A 23,279-nucleotide genomic window follows, 5' to 3' on the forward strand; every position below is an offset into this window, starting at 1 on the left:
TGGCATATGACATACGGGCAACTGATCTTCCCGCCCTGGCGCCTGGAGACGACGTCCGCATCCACCTACCAGACGGTGGCTGGTCAGCACCTGCCGAAGTTCTCCGACGCGTGGCTCCCTGCTCATTCCTGGTTCGCATGCCTGATGGATCCATTCGTAGGCGCAATCGCCGGGCTCTTCACCTACTTCCACGCTCGCTACGGGAACTTACACCGACACCGCGCCCTCCTGTTGTTCCTGATATTGACTTCGTGGAGTTTCCTGCCACCATGCCCCTTCCGTCGTCGCCCGTGGCCAGGCCCATTCCTCAGCCGGTGGATCCAGACCCACCCTTGAAGCAGTCAACCTGAATTCGTCGCCCACTTAGACTGGACTTATGAGCCTGTTTGTACATTGAACTCATAATACCACTGTGTTAATATGTTTTTGTTCTTCCTTGTCGTTACAGGAGTTCGTTTTTGTCGTTCAACATTTCCCCGTTCTTTGTTTATGGTACAACCTCGTTGTTATGTCGCACCCGACATCGCCCCTTGCATATAGGTTAGCCCCATGTACATGCTGTAGATATTGCACACACACACATTCAGCTGCACTCAGTACACATCTCTATTTATAACCACATAGGCACATGTTCTTGTACAAAAGGGGGGATGTCATCATATTCACGTAAACATCATAGCACATACATACTGATGGACAGATCAACGGACCAATCAATACACACACAACACCACAGCCAATCACAGGCAAGAGCATACACAGTACAAAACAGGGAACACGACACTTCCTGAGGATTCCAGCAGGAGACAGCTCAGGGCACAGAGCTCATAGCAAGCCACTCAGACATCCACCATGTGCTGAGTGCCACTACAAGATAGTATTAGGAATAGGTCCACAGATTCTAGGGTTAGATCGAACCTCAGTAACCAGTTTACCATTGTAAATAAATGTTAGCAATAAAACTGAGTTGTACCATTCGCAACCGTGTTGGTTCGTCTGTGTAGCAGATTACCCAACACATCACCCCCCTTCAGCCTCCTCACATTCACTTTCCCCCCACCCTCCAACTACCGACCACCCAAGATCCTAATCATTCTTCAGCCGCTACCTGAGGACAACTACCTGCCACCCCAAATTCAAACCTGCTTCGGCAGTAGCTGTCCAGAGACATCCCACGATCACTGATCTAAATTAAAGGAGATCCAAGATCCAACAGGTAGCCTCTGGTCCAGCTCTTCTGGTGCAGAAATCATTCCCTGATACCAGTTCGCACTGGCAGGCAGCACAATCCAATTTTAACTCCATCCTTACATTTGGGAGAGAATATTAGTTGATTTGACTTTAACACAGTTGCATGCTGTGATAAAAAGCGACAATGTATTTATAGCAAATGACTAAAGCACACCATATCAATTATCACTTTGTCAGTGCCAATGTACAGACAATTAGGCTATTTTGTTCCTGTAAAATTATACCTTATTAAGCTTTTTGTAGTTATCAAAAAAGCACAACAGGATTTTGGTTTTATTTCACATGCTGTTCTCCCAGACACAAGAGACATCTGTTTTCTGAGGATTAAAATAGTTCAACCAAAGCATAATATATTCTGTCACAAAAAATCAATCTAATAATGGCCATATTTTCCACTTGGTGCTAATTTTCATGGTAAGTAAATAAGGGTAAAAGACTGGTTGAATATGACTATGGACTAAATGTCAGTATGTCCAACTATGCACTTCTTTCAGGCACCAGGGAGGTGAAAGTGGTTTTGGGTTTCAGCACAAAAAGGACCACAGCAAATTGACAGCCAATGTTGCATACTGCTGTACTCTGTTTAGAGCTTGGGAAGTGTGTCCTGCAATCAGCATCACTGTGAAGCAATCTTGAAACAGCATCCTGCAGTCAGCATTGTAGTGAAGCAGTCTGGGAAGAGTGCACTGCAGTCAGCATCACAATGAAGCAGTTGGGAACAATGTCTGCAGTCAGCATCATCGTGAAGCAGTCTTGGAACAGTGTCCTGCAGTCAGCATTGCAGTGAAGCATAAGAGCATATGAGATAGGAGCAGAATTAGGCCATTCAACCCATCCAGTCTGCTCTGCCATTCAATCATGGCTGATATGTTTCTCATCCCCATCCTTCTGCCTTCTCCCCATAACCCCTGATCCCCCTATTAATCAAGAACCTATCTATCTCTGACTTAAAGACACTCAGTGATTTGGCCTCCACAGCCTTCTGCAGCAAACAGTTCCACAGATTTACCACCCTCTGGCTGAAGAAATTCCTCTTCATCGCAGTCCCTTCAGTCTGAGACTTTACCCTGGGGCTCTAGTTTTTCCTACTAGTGGAAACATCCTCTCCATGTCCACTTTATCTAGGCCTCTCAGTATTCTGTAAGTTTCAATCAGATTGGCCCCACCCCCAACACCTTTCTAAACTCCAATGAGTACAAACCCAGAGTCCTCAACCGCTCCTCATATGACAAGCTCTTCATTCCAGGGGTCATTCTTGTGAACCTCCTCTGGACCCTTTCAAAGGCCAGCAAATCCTTCCTTAGATATGGGGCCCAACACTGCTCACAATGCTCCAAATGGGGTCTGACCAGAGCCTTATACAGCCTCAGAAGTACATTCCTGCTCTTGTATTCTACCCCTCTCGACATGAATGCTAACAATGCATGTGCCTTCCTTTTAAAAAAAATTTTTTTTTAAATTCTCCTCCATTTTCACATTTTCTCCCACATTTACATCCATCAACAATAAACAATAATCAGCAAGATATGTCAGTCCCCATAATAACAACAACGATCCCATCTACCCACCAACCCCCAAACCTCAACCCGCATGTTTACATAAACAAATGACAAAAAGGAATCAGGGATTACCCGTAGTCACCCTTAATCTTACACAGCTCCCGCGCCCCCCCCCCCCCCCCCTCCCCCCACCCCAGGTCTCCAGCTCCTCCCGTCCACTGCCTCTTGTAAAACTCCTCCCCCTACCCTCGGTTCCTTCCCCCCCAACTTTCCACCCCGGCTAGACCACTCGGACCCTGTTCTGCCAGGCTCCGATGGCCGCAGCCCCTCCCCCCACCTCACTCCCGTTCACTGGCCGGCACACACCGGCCAGCGTGGAGGCCCCCGCCCGGGTCCCTTTCCCACTTGCCCGGCCCCAGGAAAGCCCAAAGATCCCCTTTTAGCACACAAACCCCGCATATCCACCTACACCCCAAAGAACTCTCATTTCGAGTGAAAGTCCCGTCCCTTCCCTTGTCCAAATATATACCACATTGGCTCCTTTAATCTCTACATCCGCGCGCAGTGATACAAAAAAGAAGAAAATACAGTCATGAGGTTACATCGGCACATGGCCATTTCTCAATTTGTCAGTTCTGCCACAGTCCTTCTGCTTTCGCAAACTCCTCCGCTGCTTCCGACGTTCCAAAATAAAAGTCCCTGAGCTTGTAAGTCACCCTCAGCTTCGCTGGATATACAATGCCGCACCGCACCTTGCTAATGTACAGTGCCCTCTTCAACCGGTTGAAGGCAGCCCGCCTCCTTGGCAGATCCACCGTAAAGTCCTGGTATACACGTATACCAGCTCCAGCCCACTGCACCACCCGCTTCTGCTTGGCCCAGCTCAGGACCTTCTCCTTCACCCTGTACCTACGGAAACACAGAGTCACTGCCCTTGGCGGCTCACTCGCCTTTGGTACAGGCCTCCACGACCGATGAGCCCGATCCAGTTCATATCGGGAGGGGTCCTCCCCCTCCCCCAATAGTTTTGCCAGCATCGCGGCAAAATACTCAGTCGGCTTCGGTCCTTCAATTCCTTCGGGCAGCCCCACAATCCTCCAGTTCTGTCGCCTGGATCTATTTTCCAGGTCTTCCATTTTTCCTCGCAGATCCTTGTTAGTATCCATCACCTTCCGCATCTCTTTCCCCATCGAGGCAAGTTGATCACCGTGCTGCAATAACGTCTCCTTCACTTCCTTCAGCGCCTCCCCTTGCTCTCGCACCTCCGCCACTGCGCCCGCCACCTCCGTCCTCACCGGGGAAACCGCCTCCTCCACCAGCACACTCAAAACCTCCCTCATCTCCTTCCTCACCGTCTCCATGCATTTCGCAATCTGCGCCAACTGCTTTTCAAATTCCGCAGCCACCACCTTGGTTATTTCTTCAGCCGTAAGCAGTGCGGCCTTCCCTGGTGCTCCAGCTTCCATTTTTCCTGGTGACCCCGCGGTGACCTTTCCACTCCCCGACGGACCTCCAGCTGGTTTTTTCTCGGCCGTTTTTTTGCTCACCCTTGACATTTTTCTTTGGGTTTTTTTCCCCTCCTGTGTCTTCTCAGTGCCTCCTCCGTGCCTTCTCCCTGCTTCTGCCGCCTCCGTGGACCCTGGGATCGGGCTTAAAGCCCCGAAATTGCCGTTTCCGAGCGGGGGCTCTCCATTGTGCGGCCGCCTCCCGCCGTCACCGGAGGTCCCTCTGCATGTGCCTTCCTAACTGACGACTGAACCTTCACGTTAACCTTAAGAGAATCTTGAACTAGGACTCCTAACTCCTGTTGCTAACTTTGGCTGTGTTTCTTCATTTGGCTCTGTTTAATTACGTTTGCTCAAGAGTCGGCAGGTATCTTTCGACACCGCCACAAGGTTCAGAACCAAATACTGATCAATGACTCGATACACCAGTTAGTAAGTTCAAAAGCAATGCTCATTTATTTACACACAGTCAAATCCACTCATGCATAAACTCTACAAACTAAACGACCACTATTACCAAAGTCTATACTTAGCTTCGGGTGCCCACTCAGTCAGAGGAACAATGGCCGTTGCTCGGTTCTGAGGCTGCTGGGTTGAGCTGTTTACAGGGTAGCAACTAGGAGCGTTTATCTTGTAGCGTGCGTTGACTTGGAACTTACTTGGTCTGGTGTAGCTGTTAGGCTGGTCTCTCTCTTCGCTGAGAGCCAAAGCCAAAGGAGAAAGATTCTCCCTTGGGGAATACCTTTTATAGTAACAAGGGCTTCTTGCTCCTTTGGGCGGGCCTTGAACTTGGCCTCAATTAATTGGGTCTTTTCCAATCAGTCGTATCGATCTTCCTCCAATAGAGGGGTGGTTCCCTGATTGCTGGGCGTGTCCTAGGTGACTGTTGGTCTGCTTAGTTTTAGTCTCTTCTGGCGCCGGGGTGTCTGCATTGTGTATTGTCCCCGGAGATGGCTCATTAATATGTAGATTGCTTGGTAGTTTCTGTCCTGTCTGAGAGCTTAAGGTTCTAATCAACAGACAGACCTTGCACCTGTTCATTTCTTAGTATTGTCCAATTTTCCCTGCATTCTTTGCAAGTGTCCATTTTGTAATCGGGATGTGGCCATCCCAGATGGCTACAGACCCTCCTTGTGATCCTCAACGCGAAGCGTGAAGGATCACACTACAACGTCGTCTTCATCCTCTGACCAACTGGGGCACCCATACTTAGGCTGTACACTGTCCTATCCTATGCAACACAATTTTGCCTAAACCATTTTAAATGCATTCATTATTATAAAACTCGACGGGGCGCTATGGCATTAATACATGCATTACAGAAAAATAAAAAAACTGGAACCTCGAACTATTCTCAATAAACTATCCTTATTCAAACAATCCAAAAATCTATACATCTTAACCTGTACAAAATAGCAGCACACACATTTCTCTGGCCTGGCAGTCAGACACAGAGGTTTACATCTCTTTATTCTACAGAATACATAAAGAAAATGGATGCATTTTAATCCGTCCCAATGGGTTCGGGGGTCTGGTGAAATCCGAAAATGGGGGACCTAAACCTGTATACTGGGGTGCGAGAGCGATATGCTCTCTTTCGCCATTTCCTAACTCTAAACGTTTGCACGACACTGCAAAGTATCGCCAGCACTAAGAGAGCTTCGATTGCATACGAGAGTGAGTACCAGGTGATAAACCTATCACACCAGGTCAGGGTATTGCTAGCTGTCGCTGGGCTAGTTATCTCGGGGTTCCATGTATTACAGGGGTGGGAATCATTTATGGTTTGTGTGGTAGGGGTCAGTGGGTAGTGTCCGCGTGCAACTGAAGGGATCCCGCTAAGATCCATGTGAACACAAAGGCTGTCTTCATCTTTGTCGGTTGTCTTCTTTGTCTTCCTCTGGGCTTCCTGGGTTTCTGGAGTTCTGTGAACACAAGCATAATTTCTGTTTTTATCTTGCTTAAGATCTCGTATGTCTGTCTGTCTGTCCTTTATTGCCAATTTCCCTTTATAATTGGTCACCATCTGTGACTCTCTCATTTTTTAAAAAAACCGAATATTTGGACTAGACATCTAAGAAAAATACTGCCGTACTGTGAGCCGTCTCGCAGCCTGTGTGATTTACCATCCCAGTGTTTGAGGATGTAAATGGCATAGGGAAGCAACCTAAGGGTTGCCAAAATCAAACAAAAGAATTTTGAACGTAACAAGCCAAACTGGGGTGCGTATGGGCCGCGGCGGGTAAGATTTGGATGGAATCCCCGGGTAGGACGGTGACCAATGCCATGTGTGCTCTACCCGAGTGTAGCTGACCAGAGGGGGGTCCTCAGGCAGGGCGGAGACCAATGCCGTTTCTCCACTGCCTGAACAACCGGCAAGAACGGGTAAGAATGTGGTCGTCGTGGCGGGCTTCCTCTCGAATTAGGAGAGCAACTATGAGTCGTATTCTGTCGACAATCTAGTTCCTCTGAACTATTGTCTGGGGACAAACTTGCTCCATTAACAGCCGGCAGGCGTTAAAGGAGTGGTGACGTGGGGCCGTGAAAACTTCCAAGTTTACGAACAATACTTAACGTCAACACTAACGAACAAACATTCAACAAACATGGTGCAGGTTCCATCAGAAAGGACACTGTATCTCTCCAGCGGTTCCTTTTTTCTCCATCATCTGGACACCCCTCTGCTCAATAACGAACAGGGTCGCAAAGGGATTTGTTTGGTGGGAGTCAGACTCTAAGTCATCAACTTCGCCCGGCTGCCAAACTCTTGACTGTAGTAACCGTGCTAAAGCTGCTTGGGGGTGAATTGGGGTCCATCTCATCATTCCGGATGAGCCTGAACAAATTGTCTCGGTGCCAGAATCGTATGTCGAGGTTGGAGCTACTATGCTTCAATCCGTAATCGTCGGGCGGTGGGTCTGGGTCAGGGTCTTTGATGTATGTAACCTCAAATGGGTCAGTAGAATCATGCTCAGATTCACTGGGAGTGGGGCCTGGCACAGGGGTATAGTTGTAACGTGGTGTGCTGTGGCTATCGTCATCGTGATCGCTATCACTGTCGCTGTCGCTGCTGGTTGAAGGAAGGGAGAGGCGGAGTCGTGCCTCTGGGGGCGGAGTTTAAGTTATGTCTGAGGGCGGGCTGGAGTGGTTGGGGGAGGGTAGGAATGCGTCATCAGTGGGCGGGGCGTGCTTGTCTGCTGCTGTGAGCAGGATGTGGTGTGTGTGGTTATTCTGCGAGCCGTAAGCCTTGAGCTGGTTTATATGAAACCACGCAGACTTACCATTGGGATAGGTTATTTTGTATACTGAGGGGTTGACTTTGTCCGAAATGGAGTACGGTGCGGAAAAGTTTGGGGAAAGGAATGAACTGGGGTTGTAAAGGGAAAGCATGACTTTTTGCCCTACTGTAAACACAGTGGCGTGTACTGTTTTGTCGAAACAAGCCTTGCTCTGTTTCTTCCTGGTTCCAAGTCTCACTGCTGCTGCGAGTTGGGCTGCCTTTATGTTCTGTATCAGTTGTTTAACCGCATTTTCATGCGTGAGGGCTTTAACTGCGGGGCTGGCCAAATCCAGTCCTAATAAATACTCAGTGCCTTTCATGGGGCGTCCGTTCATGAGGGTGTTGGGGGTGTATCCTGTGGACGTGGATACCGTGTTTCTTAAAAACATTAAAGCAAATGGGAGTACTGATTCCCAGGTGCTGTTATTCTGCTGTACCATTTTCCTGAGGGTGGCTTTCAATGTCCTATTCATTCGTTCTTCAATACCACTTGACTGGGGGTGGTATGCGATATGGAACTTTTGTCTAATGCCGAAAAACGTGAGGACGTTTTTCATTACACGTCCTGTGAAATGGGAGCCTTGATCGGACTCTATACTGCGTGGGAGGGCCCATTTTGTAAAGATGTGGTGTGTTAATATTTCGGCCGTTGTCTTGGCCGTATTAGTTCGTGATGGAAATGCTTCCACCCATTTTGTGAAGGTGTCTATGACCACCAACACATACTTGTAACCATTTCTGCACGGGGGTAGGGGTCCTCTAATCTATCTGGAGATTTGTCCAGGGTCCATTAACGGGGCGGGTCTGACTAAGTTGAGCCTTTTTCGCATATTTGTCCGGATTGTCCTGGGCGCAGATTAAGCAATTCTCAATGTAGTGCGTTACATCGATTTTTAAATCAGGCCACCAGCAGAGCGGTCTGAGGTGGGCTAGGGTGGGTTCAATTCCTTGGTGTCCAATATTGTCATGGAACTGACAAATGATCTGGTTCCTGTCCTGGCTGGGAACTATATAAATGCCATCCTTTAAAATCACACCGTCATGTGTGGTTATTGAGTTTTTAAACTTGTCGTACGGGGCTGGGAAGATTCCCTTTAAAACTTCCCTTAGTTTCTCGTCCTCTTTCTGAGCCTTCGCTAAATCCTGAATATTGGTCTGTGAGACCTGAACTGCGTGTACTGGGGTGCTTTTCGGAGGGTTCCAAAAATAACCATGCCTGGAGCCTGCCTTCGCTAGGGCGTCTGCTTTAACGTTACCAGGGGGGGGGGGAAGAACGGTAATGACTGCAAACCTTAATTATTCCGTCTTCTCTATCCGTCGCTGTCTCTAAGATATGGCGGAGTAATGGGGCTGAGGGTAGGGGTTTACAAACAAACAAAGAACAAAGAACAAAGAAATGTACAGCACAGGAACAGGCCCTTCGGCCCTCCAAGCCCGTGCCGACCATACTGCCCGACTAAACTACAATCTTCTACACTTCCTGGGTCCGTATCCTTCTATTCCCATCCTATTCATATATTTGTCAAGATGCCCCTTAAATGTCCCTATTGTCCCTGCCTCCACTACCTCCTCCGGTAGTGAGTTCCAGGCACCCACTACCCTCTGCGTAAAAAACTTGCCTCGTACATCTACTCTAAACTTTGCCCCTCTCACCTTAAACCTATGCCCCCTAGTAATTGACCCCTCTACCCTGGGGAAAAGCCTCTGACTATCCACTCTGTCTATGCCCCTCATAATGTTGTATACCTCTATCAGGTCGCCCCTCAACCTCCTTCGTTCCAGTGAGAACAAACCGAGTTTATTCAATCACTCCTCATAGCTAATGCCCTCCATACCAGGCAACATTCTGGTAAATCTCTTCTGCACCCTCTCTAAAGCCTCCACATCCTTCTGGTAGTGTGGCAACCAGAATTGAACACTATACTCCAAGTGTGGCCTAACTAAGGTTCTATACAGCTGCAACATGACTTGCCAATTCTTATACTCAATGCCCCGGCCAATGAAGGCAAGCATGCCGTATGCCTTCTTGACTACCTTCTCCACCTGTGTAGCCCCTTTCAGTGATCTGTGGACCTGTACTCCTAGATCTCTTTGACTTTCAATACTCTTGAGGGTTCTACCATTCACTGTATATTCCCTACCTGCATTAGCCCTTCCAAAATGCATTACCTCACATTTGTCCAGGTTAAACTCCATCTGCCATCTCTCCGCCCAAGTCTCCAGACAATCTAAATCCTGCTGTATCCTCAGACAGTCCTCATCGCTATCCGCAATTCCACCAACCTTTGTGTCGTCTGCAAACTTACTAATCAGACCAGTTACATTTTCCTCCAAATCATTTATATATACTACAAAGAGCAAAGGTACCAGCACTGATCCCTGTGGAACACCACTGGTCACAGCCCTCCAATTAGAAAAGCATCCCTCCATTGCTACCCTCTGCCTTCTATGGCCTAGCCAGTTCTGTATCCACCTTGCCAGTTCACCCCTGATCCCGTGTGACTTCACCTTTTGTACTAGTCTACCATGAGGGACCTTGTCAAAGGCCTTACTGAAGTCCATATAGACAACATCTACTGCCCTACCTGCATCAATCATCTTAGTGACCTCCTCGAAAAACTCTATCAAGTTAGTGAGACACGACCTCCCCTTCACAAAACCGTGCTGCCTCTCACTAATACGTCCATTTGCTTCCAAATGGGAGTAGATCCTGTCTCGAAGAATTCTCTCCAGTAATTTCCCTACCACTGAAGTAAGGCTCACCGGCCTGTAGTTCCCGGGATTATCCCTGCTACCCTTCTTAAACAGAGGAACAACATTGGCTATTCTCCAGTCCTCCGGGACATCCCCTGAAGACAGCGAGGATCCAAAGATTTCTGTCAAGGCCTCAGCAATTTCCTCTCCAGCCTCCTTCAGTATTCTGGGGTAGATCCCATCCGGCCCTGGGGACTTATCTACCTTAATATTTTTTAAGACACCCAACACCTCGTCTTTTTGGATCACAATGTGACCCAGGCTATCTACACCCCCTTCTCCAGACTCAACATCTACCAATTCCTTCTCTTTGGTGAATACTGATGCAAAGTATTCATTTAGTACCTCGCCCATTTCCTCTGGCTCCACACATAGATTCCCTTGCCTATCCTTCAGTGGGCCAACCCTTTCCCTGGCTACCCTCTTGCTTTTTATGTAAGTGTAAAAAGCCTTGGGATTTTCCTTAACCCTATTTGCCAATGACTTTTCATGACCCCTTCTAGCCCTCCTGACTCCTTGCTTAAGTTCCTTCCTACTTTCCTTATATGCCACACAGGCTTCGTCTGTTCCCAGCCTTTTAGCCCTGACAAATGCCTCCTTTTTCTTTTTGACGAGGCCTACAATATCACTTGTCATCCAAGGTTCCCGAAAATTGCCGTATTTATCTTTCTTCCTCACAGGAACATGCCTGTCCTGTATTCCGTCCACGGAAACAAATCCTCTTGTTTCCCAGAGTGGTAGGAAGTCTGTCAAACTATTACAGACATACAAGCTGTCCGAATAGATGTCTGCTGGGGTCAGGAACGAGTCTGGTTGGTCGACAATATATGCAATCGCTGCCAGCTCTGCTGCTTGTGAGCCGAAGTGTCCTGGTAACTTCAATGAAATTTCATCTAGGGCACGTCCCTGCGCGTCCTCTACATATATACCGCAACCGGTAATTCTCTCTCCATTTAACACTGTGGAGGAGCCATCCACATAGATCTTCAGGGGTGCGCACGTGTCTGTGGGCTGGGGTCTCTGGGGTGTACTACCTGTTTTCCTGGGAGGTGTTTTGGGAATAAATGGGCCTGTGTTCTGTTTAGTGGTGATGATCTCACATTCATGAGCGGTGCCTGCATACTGCAAATTATCGGTAAGGAAGGTTTGGGTTTTGGTTCTCTTTACCGTGATGTCCCGTCCCTGCAAAAGAAGGGTCCAATGGGCTGCACGGATTTGGCTGACTGTGCCATCCTTAAGCGGCCGTCTAACAATAGTTGTGTTGGGATGTGTTCTGTGAGGATGGTGATGGGGTTGAGTCCTGTAATGTAGACGAAGTATTGCACTGCCCAACAAACTGCGAGCAGGTGCCTTTCACAGTCAGAAAATCCTTGCTCTACGGGGTCTAACACGCGTGAGGTGTATGCTACAGGGCGTAACTGGTCATGGCGTTCCTGGAGGAGCACGGCCGAAAGGGTTCGGTCAGTGCTTGCAACTTCGATTGCGTATGGGGAAAGTAGATCTGGGACCTGTAGTGCGGGGGCTGTGCTGAGTGCTCTTTTTAAAGCATCCACGGCATCTGTATGCTGTGGAAGCCATTCCCAAGGTGCCTGCTTCTTGAGAAGGTCGGATAGGGGCGCTGCTTTAGTGGCGAAACCATCGATATGGTTTCGGCAGTAGCCAACCAGACCTAAAAATGATTGGAGGGCTGAGACATTGTGGGGAAGGGGCAATTTGACGATTGAGTCAATTCTTTTTTGCTCGATCTCGCGTTTACCATGAGTGATCACTGTTCCCAAGTAAATCACTTTTTCTTTCAGAATCTGGGCCTTCTTGGGGTTGACTTTACAACCAATTTAATTTAGGAGTGCTAGGAGCTCGGCGAGAAGTGACATGTGCTCTCCCTTTCTGTCTGTCTGTAGTAACAAGTCGTCAACATACTGGACCAGACAATCTGGGCGGGAAAATTTTGCTAAACCATTTGCCAGCTGTCGGTGGAAAATGGAGGGGGAGTTGTGGAAGCCTTATGGAAGGCACGTCCACGTGTATTGAGGCCCTTGGAATGTAGAGGCGAATTTGTATTGGCACGCTTTAGCCAATGGAATGGACCAAAAGCCATTACTAATGTCCAAAACCGAAAAATTTTTTGACTGGAGTCCCTGTTTGAGCATGGTCTCGGGACTAGTGGCTACGGTGGGGGCTGCTGCTGGGGTTACTTTGTTCAGTTCCCGGTAATCAATGGTCAGTCGCCATGATCCAACCGGTTTCCTGACGGGCCAAATCGGTACATTGTTTGTGGAGACTACTGATCTGAGTACGCCTTGATCCAACAAACTCTCTATTACTTTGGGGATTTCTCCCTCTGCTTCCTGGAGAAATCCGTACTGCTTCTGGGTTTAGGGTCGGGACCTGTAATGTTCACAAAGCCAGTCAAATTACCACAGTCGTGCTTGTGCTGTGCAAATGCTGCTTTATGTTCCTGCAGCACTGCCCTAACCTGTTTGTCTGCACTAATGGCTCGAGGGTCGAACCAGAAGTCTCCTACTGAGCTAATCCTGTTTACGTTCTCACCTACTGTGAGCGTGGCGGGGGCTCGTGCTGCCTTTGCCATTTTCTAAACACACTTGTTAACTGGGTTGAAAGAAAGGGTATGGGAGCTTATGAAATTGATCCCAAGGATATGTTCTTCTGTCTGGGGCAGATCAACTAAAACTACGGGGTGCTTAGTCGTGATGTTCCCTATTTGTATTGCTACTGGGGCTGTGATGTGTCGCTGTTGTAAATGGCCTGTAAAACTGCTGAGTGTGATGGTGTCTGTTGTGGGCCACGTGTCTCGCTGGAACATCGTAGAGGAATTGAGTGTGGTGCGGGACCCTCCTGTGTCCCAAAGAAATTCTACGGGTTGTCCACGGACTTTGCCTGCTCCTACCTGTCTATCGGATTTGTCCCAAAGGGTGTCGCAGACCCAAGTTGGGGAGCCCGAACACCGTCAGCCGGTGCCGTTCATGTCTGCATTCTCTGAACTGGCGCTAACGCTATGGATCGTCTTTGCCCTATTCCTGTTTAGGTTGCCTGTCTGTTGGTTTCTTTGCTGCTTCTGGGGCGCATTGCACTCTCGTGCAAAGTGTCCTAGCTGTCCACAGTTCTAACATTCCTGAGCTTTGGGCTGGGGTTGGCTGTTCCTGCCCTCATTTACCCATGCGGGGTTCTGGTGTGCTTTAACTGGGTTCATCTCTGCCTGCTCTTCATCGGGTGTTATCAATGAGGGTTTGCCTGCAATTGATTGCTCCCAAGCGCGGGACAATCTCTTCAAAACCCATTTTTCATTGTGGGCCTCATCTGAGGGGTCATAATTTGCGCAAGCTTTTCGTCCTGCTTCTGTGGCCTAGGAGACTAGAATTCAAGTCCATTTGACCATATTATCTGGGGACAAATGGGCGCGGGCTAACTCTCCAAAAACTGCGGTGAAGTGAATCCACAAATGTCCAGCAAACGCTGTGGGGTGCTCTGTCTTCTTTTGCCGACACTTATTTAGGCCTTCTAAAGGGGTCTCCTCTGTTAAAGCCGATAGCATCAAGGATCGCTGTGTGCATCTCTTGGAGTGTGCCTCCTTCTACATTCTGTGGGTTGGGAAGGGCTGCTACGACTGAAGGTTCGAGGCTTAGAACTGTGAGCTTCACTTGCTCCTTTTCGTCCAGGCCGTACATGGTAGCCTTTGTTTGACTTTCGCAAAAAATTGGTGGGGGTCTGAAGTGGGAAGGAACGGTGTAATTTTCCCACACGCGTCCCGTAATTGGGTCACGGTTAACGGGGTTGTGTAAAGGAAATCTGCTTCTCCTTCTCCTGCGGCCCTGCGGTGTGTGGTTACAGGGTTCATGGGGGTGTGTTCTGCCTGTTCGGTTGGGGGTTGGAGCGCTTTCCTTCTCTGGGGTTTTTACTGCGTACATGTCCCATGTACATATCTATGGGCAGTCTCGTTCAATTCCTGCCAGTCGGGGCCGTTTTCTTGATCTAATTGGGGTCCGAATGTACTTTGAAATCCATTTTGAACGGAAATCAGAGATTGCAATTCTGCAATTTGCTTCCGGCACTTTGCGTGGCCTATGGAGCTCTGCCTTTGTTCTGTTGTGGAAGTATGGAGTGCTTGTAGGGCTGCCTTTACATCATTGCACTGTTTCTGCAATTTCTCCACTTGCTGTTCTGTCTCTTGTCTTACCAAGACTGCATGTTGCGTGTCCTGGTAGGTCTTATCATATTGCATCTGAAAACTGTTCAAATGCGCGAGACAAGACTGATGTGCCTACTTGGCATCATCAACCTCTCTGTCCCTTGCTGCTAACTGCTCTTTTAAATCTCGATTCTCCTTCTCGACCTCACTCACATCTACCTCGCTACTTCTGTCTCTCTCCTCTATCTCTCTAGGGAGCGTCCTAACGACCTCCTCTGTGCCTCGCAATTGTGCCAAGCAGGACACGATTGCCATCGGCTTGCGAGCTTTCCCTAAGCTCTTCTTGTGGCTTTCTGACAGGTTCTCCCACCAAGTATGTCTTATACTCCCGGGTCCTATTTCCTCATTATCGCAGAATTCTCTCCAAAGAGGCCATCCTTTCCCTTTGAGATATTTCCTGATCTCATCTTCCCAAACGGGACACTGTCCTACTCTACTGGTCGCTGCGACCTCGAATTCTTGGGGGTTCATAAGGTGTTCCATTGCCTTCATTGCCATTTTCTCTATCTAGGTTCTCTACTGAATTTGGAACATGGGGTGATAAAGTGGTGATGTAAACATGGGTACGGCTTACGCTAATTTCCGGCCTACAAAACACCCGACAGTTTTTCGCAACAAAATCTCTCAGGTTTACCTTATATCCCTGTTAGTACGCATGTATTAACACACTTCCGAATCTTGGAGGTTTCATCATTACTGTTCTTATGCTTGTGGTTTTTCTTTCTGTTCCCAGTTGGATTCTCAATTCAAATTTTGGGTTCTCTCGGAATGGTTAGGCCACTTCTAAATCGAGTTCCGGCGGAGTCGCCAGTAAATGGTGCTAACTTTGGCTGTGTTTCTTAATTTGGCTCTGTTTAATTATGTTTGCTCATGAGTCGCCAGGTATCTTTCGACACCGCCACAAGGTTCAGAACCAAATACTGATCAATGACTCGATACACCAGTTAGTAAGTTCAAAAGCAATGCTCATTTATTTACACACAGTCAAATCTACTCATGCATAAAGTCTACAAACTAAACTACCACTATTACTAAAGTCTAATCTTAGCTTCGGGTGCCCACTCAGTCAGAGGAACAATGGCCGTTGCTCGGTTCTGAGGCTGCTGGGTTGAGCTGTTTACAGGGTAGCAACTAGGAGCGTCTATCTTGTAGCGTGCGTTGACTTGGAACTTACTTGGTCTCATGTAGCTGCTAGGCTGGTCTCTCTCTTCACTGAGAGCCAAAGCCAAAGGAGGAAGATTCTCTCTTGGGGAATACTTTTTATCCTAAAAAGGGCTTTGCGTGCTTTTGGGCGGGCCTTGAACTTGGCCTCAATTAATTGGGTCTTTTCCAATCAGTCGTATCGATCTTCCTCCAATAGAGGGGTGGTTCCCCGATTGCTGGGCGTGAACTAGATGACTGTTGGTCTGCTTTGTTTTAGTCTCTTCTGGTGCCGGGGTGTCTGCCTTAACATTGTGTATCTAAATGTTTCCCTTTTGTCCCCGGAGATGGCTCATTAGTTCATAGATTACTTGGCAGTTTCTGTCCTGTCTGAGAGTTTAAGGTTCTAATCAACAGACAGAGCTTGCACCTGCTCGTTTCTCAGTATTGTCCAATTTTCCCTGCATTCTTTGCAAGTGTCCATTTTGTAATCGGGACGTGGCCATCCCAGATGGCTACACTCCCTTTGTGCTTCTGATTTTCCCATTTAGAAAATAATTTGTGCCTCCATTCTTCTTAACAAAGTGCATAACCTTACACTTTTCCACATTGTATTCCATCTGCCACTTCTTTGCCCACTCTCCTAGCCTGTCCAGGTCCTTCTACAGATCCCCTCCTTTCCCAATACTACCTGCCCTCTGCATATCTTTGTAGCATCTACAAACTTAGCAACAGTGTTCCTTCTTCCAGATCGTTAATGTATATTGTGAAAGTTGTGGTCTCAACACCAACCCCTGAGGCACACCACTAGTCACCAGCTACCATCCTGAAGAAGACTCCTTTATCCCCACTCTCTGCCTTCTGCCAGTCAGCCAATCCTCTTTCCATGCCAATATCTTACCCTTAACACCATGGGCTCTTAACTTGTTTAACAACTTCCTATACGGTATCTTGTCAAGGGCCTTCTGTAAATCTAAATGGATCATGTCCACTGGTTCTCCTTTGTCTAACTTCCTTGTTAACTCCTCAAAGAATGCTAGCAGACATGACCTGCCCTTGATGAAGACATGCTGCCTCTGTCCTATTCTATCATGCACTTCCAAGTACACTGCAATCTCATCTTTAATAATGGACTATAAAATCTTACCAATGACCAAAGTCCGGCATACAGGCCTATAATTTCCCATCTTTTGCCTTCCTCTCTTGTTAAACAGGGGTGTTACATTAGCCATTTTCCAGTCCTCTGGGACCCTCCCTGCCTCCAGTGATTCCTGAAAGATCATCACCAATGCCTCCACAATCTCCTCAGCTATCTCCTTTAGAACCTTGGGGTGTAGTCCATCTGGTCCAGGTGATTTATCTACTTTCAAACCTTTCAGTTTTCCCAGAACCTTCTCCTTAGGGAGGGACACTACACTCACTTTTACCCCCTGATTCTCCTGAAATTCTGTTATCCCACTGGTTTCTTCCACCATGAAGATTGATGCAAAGTAACTATTCAGTTCCTCTACCATTTCTTTGTTTCCTCTTACTATTTCTCCAGCCACATTTTCCAATGTGGTCCAATGTATATTCTTGCCTCTCACCTTTTATATATTGAAAAAAACTCTTGGTATCTTCTTTTATATTACTAGCTAGCTTACACTCATATTTCATCTTCTCCCTCCTTATTTCATTTTTTGATGTCCTCTGCTCGCCTTTAAGGCTTCCCAATCCTATAGTTTCCTAATAATCCTTGAATTATTTTTCTTTTGCTTTTCTGCTGTCCTTGACTTCCCTTGTCAGCCATGTATGCCTTTGCCTCCCCTTAGCATGTTTCCACCTCCTTGGGATGAATTTTTGTTATGCCTTCCGAATAAACCCCCCATGGCCATTGTTGTTCCACTGTCTTTCCTGCTAAGCTCCCGTTCCAACCAACACTGACCAGCTCTTTCCTCATGTCTTTGTAGTTACCTTTATTCAATTGTAAAACCGTTACATCTGGGGTGGGATTCTCTCAGCCCGGGGCCAGCCATCGCGAATCGCGCCACACAGCCCCGATGCTGGGACGCGATTCTCCGCAGAGTGGAGAACAGGCGCCATTGGCGCCGGCGTGGTTGGCGCTGAGCCGGTCGCGGGCTGCTCAGCAGGGGCCCCCCGGTGATTCTCGGCCCGGGATGGGCCGAGCAGCCGTAACAAAAAACCCGAGTCCCGCCGGCGCCGTTCTAATCTGCGCTTAGCCAGCGGGACCTCGGCGTGGAAGGGTCCAGGGGCTGCCTGTGGGGGGGGGGCTTCCGACCCTGGGGGGGGGTGGCCTCTGTTGTGGCCTGACCCGCGATCGGGGCCATTCGATCAGCGGGCCGGCCTCTCGGGCTGGGGCCTCCTTTCTTCCGGGCCTGCCCCTGTAGCCCGACGCCATGTTGCGTCAGGGCCGGCGCGGAGAAGGGAGCCACTGCGCATGTGCGCATTGGTGCTGGTGCCACTGCACATGCGTGGACCCTGCGGCGCCCAGTTGACGCCGGGATCAGCAGCTGGAGCGGTGAGGGTTACTCCAGTGCTGTGCTGGCCCCCTGTAGGGCCCAGAATTGCTGATCCTGAGGCCATGTTGACCGACGGCGTTTCCTACGGCGTCAACACTTAGCTCAGGATCAGAGAATCCCGCCCCTGATTCCAGCTACTCCCTCTTAAACTGCAGGGTGAATTCTCTCATATTGTGGTCACTGCCCCCGAAGGGTTCTTTCATCTTACATTCCCGAATCAAGTCTGCCTCATTACACATCACCAAATCCAGAATTGCCTGTTCTCTAGTGGGCTCTGTCACAAGCTGCTCCAAAAAACTACTCTAATACATTTCACAAATTCCTTTTCTTGGGATCCACTACCAACCTGATTCTCCCAGTGCAGCTGCAGATTGAAGTCCCCATGATTATTGTAATATTACTTTTCTTAAATGCCTTTTCTATCTCCTGATTTATTTTCTGCCCCACATCCTGACTACTGCTAGGGGGCCTGTACGTAACTCCCACCAAGGTCTTTTTTCCTTTGCGATTCCTCAACTCCACTCATACAGATTCTATGCCTCCTAATCCTATATCACTGCTTGCTATCAATTTAATTTCATTCCTTACTATCAATGCAACCCCGCCCCATTGTCTCTGCCCATCTGTCTGTCCTTTCGTTAGTCCACACATCCTTGGATATTTAGATCCCAGCCCTGATCCCCTTGCAGGCACGGCTCTGTGGTGCCAACAACATCATCCTGGCCGATTTCAATGTGCGCAACAAGCTCATTTACCTTGATCTGTATTCTGTGCGCATTTAGGTACAACACCCTCAGTCCTGCATTGTCCACCTCCCTTCTCATATTTGTCCCCGTTTCAGTTGGAAGCAGTCTGGGAACAATGTCCTGCAGTCAGTTCTTGTTGAATAAAACAGAGAGTGTCATCACAGGAAAACCAGAGGAGCCAAGGAAATAACAGAGTGTGAGAAATAGCAAGACTGAGAGTGGAGCTGACAAGTTAAAAAGTGAGACTGAGAGTGGAGCCAGATGGATAATATAGCATGAGAAAGAACAAAACTGAGAGCAGAGTGTTAACTTGGAGTTTGGAGCTCCTAATGCGATATCAGGATTCAAAAGTTGTGCGAGGAAAGTAGAAGCAGATAAGGTGAATACAGTCAGGTAATTATTTACTATTTGTCTTGATAATAGTTTACAAGGTCTCTATTTTGTGGTCTACAGTTTTTTAAGCGCTATATTCTGTGGTGCCTTCCAAAAGGTTTAATTTAAAGGGGTAAGACATGGCAAGAGAACTCATAGCTGTGGTGTGCTCCTCCTGCTCTATGTTGGAAACTGAGAATATTTCTAGTGCCCAGGGTCAGCATGTGTGCAGGAAATGTCTCCAGCTGCAGCTCCTGGAAGCCCACTGTGGAGCATCTACAAGGGGGATGGCTTCAAGTGGATGGAGAGAAGAGAATTGTAGTCATAATTGGGGATAGTATAGTTAGGGGTATAGGCACTATTCTCTGTGACCAGGATCAAGAGCCCCGAAGGTTGTGTTGCATAACTGGTGCCAAAGTTTGGGATATCACGGGCTGGATTCTCTGGTCACCGATGTCGAAATCGCGTTCGTTGCCGACCCGAAAATCCAAATTCCGTCCAGAAACAGGGGCGGCGCGGCCGCTGCAGGCCGCCGCCGTGCGCATGCGTGGCTATGGACCCGGCAATTCTCCAGGCAGTATCGGAAGCTAGAGCCGGGTGCTCTACGCTGCCTTCCTGCCAGCCCCCATAAAATGGGGAATCGGTGACCGTTTTGCGCCTTTCGCACACCGGCGTGGGGACATAGTCTCCAAATCGGAGAATCCAGCCCCTTATCTGGACTGCAGAGGAACATGGAGTGGGAGGGAAAAGATCCAGTTATCGTGGTCCACATAGGCACCAACAACATAGGTAGAACAAGGTCAGAGGTTCTGCTGAGGGAATATGAGCAGCTTGGGTCAAAATAAAAAGCAGAACCAAAAAGGTAATAATCTCTGGATTACTATCTGAGCCCTGAACTAATTTGCTCATAATTGGGAGGTAAAGATTGTTGTGGGAGAAATGGGTTTGAATTCATAGGACATTGGCACCAGTACTGAAGAAGGAGGGACCTGTTCCGATGGAACGGTCTTCATCTGAATCATGTTGGGACCAGAGTCCTGGCAAATTGCATAACTAGGGCTGTAGACGGTGCTTTAAACTAAATAGTGGGGGAGGGGGGGGGGTGCTTTCAGTTGCAGGGGAAATTAAAAAAACAAAATAAAAGGAGGAAGTAAGAGTGGAGGTTAGCGACGTGGCAAATGGTTACCAGAAAATAAAGCTGAGGGACAGAGCAGGTGAACATCTTTTTGCAACAGCATTATAAAAGAGTAGGGCCATTTTATGACTGAACAAATTTAAAAGCTTTGTATCTAAATGCACAAAGCATTTGGAACAATATTAATGAGTTAACGCTGCAAATAGACAAAAGGATATGATTTCTGGCGATTACTGACACATGGTCACAAGGAGACCAAGTCTGGGAATTGAATATCCAAGGATACTTAGTATTTTGGAAAGATTGACTGAAAGGAAAAGGAGGTGGTGGAGCTCTGCTGGCGAAGAAAGGGATCAGCGCTGTAATGAGAAATCATGTAATCGCTGGAGATCAAGATGTGGAACAGCCTGGGTAGAAATAAGAAATAGCAAAGGGAAGAAGTCCCTGGTGGGAGTAATCTATTGGTCCCTAAACAGTAGTTCTGCAGTGGGGCACAGTATAAACCAGCAAATACTGGGGGCTTATAAGAAAGTTATGGCAATAATCATGGGTGATTTTAATATGCACATAGATTGGACTTACCAAATTGGCAATGGTAGCCTCGAGGGAGAATTCATTGAATGTATTAAAGATTGTTTCTTGGAACAATATGTTGTGGAACCAACCAGGGAACAGGTTACTCTGGGTTTACTGTTGTAGAATTCAACAAAGGAGGACAAAGATATTGATTAAGAATGGAAAATAAAGTACAATGTAAACTTTTAGGCAGCATAAAGACTGACTGTAAAAGCTTCTATAGGTATGTGAAGAGAAAAAAATTGGTGAACACAAATGTAGGTCCCTTACAGTTAGACACAAGGGAATTTATAACAGGGAACAAAGGAATGACTGGTCAACTAAATACGTGCTTTTGTTCTGTCTTTCCAAAGGTGGACACAAATAACATACCAGAAATGTTGGGGCACACAAGGTTTAGTGAGTGGGTAGAACTGAAGGAAATCAGTAGTAGGGAAATCATAATAATAATCTCTAGTGTCACAAGTAGGCTTACATTGACACTGCAATGAAGTTACTGTGAAAAGCCCCTAGTCGCCACATTCCGGCACCTGTTCAGGTTCACTGAGGGAGAATTCAGAATGTCCAAATTACCTAACAGCATGTCTTTTGGGACTTGTGGGAGAAAACCAGAGCACCTGGAGGAAACACACGCAGACATTGGGAGAACGTGCAGACTCCACACAGACAGTGTGGAGTCAAAGCTGGGACCCTGGTGCTGTGAAGCAACAGTGCTAACCACTGTGTTACTGTGCCACCCATTTTGTAATGGTATCATTGTCTGAAGGTTTCTTTAATATCACAGTGATCTGCGGGATTATCATTCTTGGACATTGTTCCTGGTTATAACTTGGCATCTTGTCCTCAATGCAGTACACCTGTAGAGTGGTAGAGCAGCTGAAATGGATCTTATTTATTCTCAGTTACAGCTCATCATTATGCCCTTGTGTGTTAGGGGAGAAGACATCATATGGAGGAAGAGCACGAGGGTGGCACGGGTGGCACAGTGGTTAGCACTTCTGTCTCACAGTCCAGGGATCCGGATTCAATTCCAGCCTTGGGTCACTGTCTGTGTGGAGTTTGCACTTTCTCCCCATGTCTGCGTGGGTTTCCTCCGGGTGCTCCGGTTTCCTCCCACAGTCCGAAGATGTGCAGGTTTGGTGGGTTGGTCATGCTAAATTGCCCCTTAGGGTGGGGTTGCAGGAATAGGGTGGGGAATTGAGCAGAGGTAATGTAGTCTTTTGAAGGGTCTGTGCAGACTCAATGGGCCGAATGGCCTCCTTCTACACTGGGGTGCTGTAGCATCAATAAAGACCCACAGGCATAATCTGTGCCCTGCAAACACGGCAGAGTGCTTTCACTGCAAAAGGCTCGGACTCTTTGGGAAGATGTGCTGGACTTAAACCTCTAAATTTATAGGTAATAATGAGAAAGTCTTCACACACACTGGCATTGAGGAATTCTAACAAGAAGAGGAACAAAAACGCTTCCTGGCTGAGGTCAAATGCCCCAAGTACACATTCTGGAATGCAGATAATTGTGTCAATGAAACATCACACCAACTTCAGACTGGACACAGGAACAAGTGTAATGGTTTTATCAGAAAAGAACCGTGGTTAGTAACACAACACACAAAGCCAACTGAAACCCAATTATATGGCCCAAGAGGGATCAAACTCCAAGTCAAGGTTACATTGAGGCAAACTTCCAGTTCAAAGGAAAACAGATACTGAAAATATGCCTTCTGAGTGAAAAAAACCTCTGTCAACCTTAATTTCATCACAAAGGTTGAGAAAATCAATCAGCAAGGATCTAACGCTGACTTCGAAAAGAACTTTCCAAAGCTGGACTTAAGACTAAATATAGCATAACACTGCAGAAAGAAGCTAAACTTGAACATCTTTTCACACCTAGGAAGGTACCACATCCACTGATTAAATAAGTCCAGCTGCAATTTGAAGAAATTACCAGGATGGGAATAATTTCTCCATTACTAAGTCAACAGAGTTGTGCTCTGGAATGTTACTGGTTCCGAAACCAAATGGGTCCCTTCGCGTTTATGCGCACTTGACTCAACTCAACAAAGCCATGGCGAGGTGAATTCATCCAAAGTCCTCAATGGACGACAGCTTGACTAAACTGCCCAAGAGCATGATGTTTACGAGACTTGATGCACAGTAGCCGCTTTTGGCAGATACCGTGTAAGGGGAGGCGGTGGCATAGTGGTATTGTCATTGGACGAGTAAACCAGGGACCCAGAGTACTGCTCTGGGGAGCCCAGGTTCAAATCCCGCCACTGCAGATGGTGAAATTTGA

Source organism: Scyliorhinus torazame, chromosome 8 (genome assembly GCF_047496885.1).
Source record: "Scyliorhinus torazame isolate Kashiwa2021f chromosome 8, sScyTor2.1, whole genome shotgun sequence".
Classification (NCBI taxonomy): Eukaryota; Metazoa; Chordata; class Chondrichthyes; order Carcharhiniformes; family Scyliorhinidae; genus Scyliorhinus; species Scyliorhinus torazame.